The sequence below is a fragment of the Amphiura filiformis genome, chromosome 5 (genome assembly GCF_039555335.1).
Source record: "Amphiura filiformis chromosome 5, Afil_fr2py, whole genome shotgun sequence".
Classification (NCBI taxonomy): domain Eukaryota; kingdom Metazoa; phylum Echinodermata; class Ophiuroidea; order Amphilepidida; family Amphiuridae; genus Amphiura; species Amphiura filiformis.
Genome location: NC_092632.1, coordinates 33,506,091 through 33,509,475, shown reverse-complemented (window position 1 = coordinate 33,509,475; position 3,385 = coordinate 33,506,091). Strand labels below are relative to the sequence as shown.

General features: G+C 40.2%; 1 non-coding gene across 1 annotated transcript; it reads right to left on the bottom strand.

Moving 5' to 3' along the window:
- Nucleotides 1-3,216: 3,216 nt before the first annotated feature.
- Nucleotides 3,217-3,286, bottom strand: LOC140153869 (small nucleolar RNA SNORD61). The gene has a single exon (XR_011859201.1). It is a non-coding gene; the product is annotated as a small nucleolar RNA SNORD61 (small nucleolar RNA).
- Nucleotides 3,287-3,385: the final 99 nt, after the last annotated feature.

The following is a 3,385-nucleotide window of genomic DNA, read 5'->3' as shown; positions in this document are numbered from 1 at the left end:
AGGAAACAAAGAAAAATTTTGATGACGTCCTATAGATGAACACCCTTTCCTTAAGAGGGGGCAAAAAGTCTGATTATATTTGTAAACAAGGCGGTTCTCGAACCACGAGTCTCGCCTGCTTTTGTGGCCGCCTGCTTTTGCGATAACTGTTGGTAGAGAGGTAAATGAATTTGGCGGTTATCGGCTGGGCACGATTATCTGGCCGATGGTAACTGTACCCACCAAGTTTCATGCCCATGCAACAGTTTTTACTAATATGACCTCAGATGACCCCTGGTGGCCCTGAAATGACCTTCTAAAATTTTGGCTCTAAATGTTGACTGTACCCCTCGTGCTAAGTTTCATGCCCATAAGACAGTTTTTACTAATTTGACCTCAGATGACCCTGGTGGCCTCGAAATGACCTTCCAAAAATTTGGCTTTAAATGTTGACTGTACCCATCAAGTTTCATGCCCATACAAGTTTTTACTCATTTGTCCTCAGATGACCCCTGGTGACTCGAAATTACCTTCCAAATATTTGGCTTTAAATGTTGACTGTACCCACCAAGTTCCATGTCCATCCAACAGTTTTTACTAATTTGACCTCAGATGACCCCGAAATGACCTTCCAAAAATTTCGCTTGACATGTTGACTGTACCCACCAAGTTTCATGTCCATACGACAGTTTTACTAATTTGACCTCAGATGACCCCTGGTGACCCCAAAATGACCTTCCAAAATTTGGCTTTAAATGTTGACTGTACCCACCAAGTTTCATGTCCATACGACAGTTTTTACTAATTTGACCTCAGATGACCCCTGGTGACCCCAAAATGACCTTCCAAAAATTTGGCTTTAAATGATGACTGTACCCACCAAGTTTCATGCCCATACGAGTTTTTAATAACTTGACCTCAGATGACCCCTGAGTGACCTCGGATGACCCCGTAATGACCTTCCAAAAATTTGACAAAACCAAAGAACTATTTCATCAAAGTAATAAATCAAAACAGAAAGATGCTTCCTTTACGAGTTATCACTCATTGAAAGTGCTACTTTGCTATACTTTACATGGAAAGCGACTATCTTAAAGTCGTCATATTTCCTTAATTACATGACCCATCAAGCTGTTATTGGGATATGTGATGCACAGTTGAAAATTAATTATTAAAAGATTTGGTGACCTCAGTTGACCTTTGACCTTGTATATGACCTTTGACCTCACGAAATTGGAAAAAGTATGTTGCGCTGAAAAATCAAATTTGGCAATACCAAAGAACTATTTCATCAAATCAATCAAAACAGAAAGATGCTTCCTTTACGAGTTATCACTCATTGAAAGTGCTACTTTGCTATACTTTACAAAGAAAGCGACTATCTTAAAGTCGTCATATTTCCTTAATTACATGACCGATCAAGCTGTTATTGGGATATGTGATGCACAGTTGAAAATTAATTATTAAAAGATTTGGTGACCTCAGTTGACCTTTGACCTCATGAAAATCTAATCAGGTCGAGTACCTCTAGCCAAGTTGCGTCACTGTACCCCATACGGATCTCCAGATAATCTGTTCACAAGGTATTTTGCTTATTACGCATATATTATGCAAATTAGGTACTTAATTACCATATTTTACGCTGAAAATCTAATCAGGTCGAGAACCTCTGGCCCCGCTACTCCTCACCAAGTTACGTCACTCACTGTACCCCATACGGATCTCCAGATAATCTGTTCACAAGGTATTTTGCTTATTACGCATATATTATGCAAATTAGGTACTTAATTACCATATTTTATGCTCAAAATCTAATCAGGTCGAGAACCTCTGGCCCCGCTTACTCCTCACCAAGTTACGCCACTGTACCCCATACGGATCTCCAGATAAGCTGTTCACAAGGGTTTTTTCGTCATAAATTATGCAAATTAGGTACATAATTACCATATTTTGCGCTCAAAATCTAATCAGGTCGAGAACCTCTGGCCCCGCTACTCCTCACCAAGTTACGTCACTGTACCCCATACGGATCTCCAGATAAGCTGTTCACAAGGGTTTTTTGCTTGATACGCATCAAATACGCATAAATTATGCAAATTAGGTACATAATTAGCATATTTTGCGCTGAAAATCTAATCAGGTCGAGAGCATCTGCCCACGCTACTCCCCACCAAGTTACGTCACTGTACCCCATACGGATCTCCAGATAAGCTGTTCACAAGGTTTTTTTGCTTGATACGCATCAAATACGCATAAATTATGCAAATTAGGTACTTAGCATATTTTGCGCTGAAAATCTAATCAGGTCGAGAACATCGGCCACGCTACTCCCCACCAAGTTACGTCACTGTACTCCATACGGATCTCCAGATAATCTGTTCACAAGGTATTTTGCTTATTACGCATAAATTATGCAAATTAGGTACTTAATTACCATATTTTGCGCTCAAAATCTAATCAGGTCGACACCCTCTGGTCATGCTACCCCTATAAAGTTTCATCATCATAGCACTTACGGTTCTCAAGATAACGCGCTCACAAGCTTTTTCCGAACGCACACACGCACACACACACACCCCCTCTTGTAAATGCCGCCAAGTGTGGAGGTGTGTGTATATTCCAACTGGGGAGATTCACACACCCACATTCAAACTGGGGAGATTTTTTACACAAATCTCACAGCAACCGCCATACTGTGGAGGTTGCTCTAATCAGAAAATGACAGGTGGTATACCCCCCTCTATGGCCCAAAACCCCATTTTTGAGCTTATCTTCAACTGTGGAGCTCCACGGTTGTTAGCAGACTCCACAGTGTGAATGTGACAAGACACACACACCTCCACAGTTGGAGGCATTTACAAACGCACCCCCACACCCCCACACACACACCATAGTGATTACTAAGTCTCTCCCTGAACATTCAGGCGAGACAAAAACTTGTGTAACTATCCACCAAAGTTTATCTTTTGAGGTTGGAATTTTCAATATTTCACACTTACGTTGCAGGGAGGGGGGAGCCTTCTTATGAAAGCACTTTCGTTTACAGGACATCGTCAAATTTTTAGGTTGTTCAACTTCAAATGACATAAAATCTTGCAAGAATTAATTTGCAGATCTCACCAAAATTCTTAATTCTGATAAATCTTACAGGTGCTTGGTTTGTTTAGATACCAGAAAATGTGAACTTGTACAATCAAACCTATACATGTTTCAAAGCTTTTTACACTCTGTGACTAAGTGCTCAGAACTTCTTAGAGGATAAAATACATCTTCACTAAAGGTCTGTGATGTTTAAGTTCATCCTTGCACAAAACTAGCACCAGTGCTATTCTAAAAACACACATTTAGTTTCAATCTCTAAAGTCCAAGCATATGCCAGTACTGATATTTAAGGAGAACAACTTAC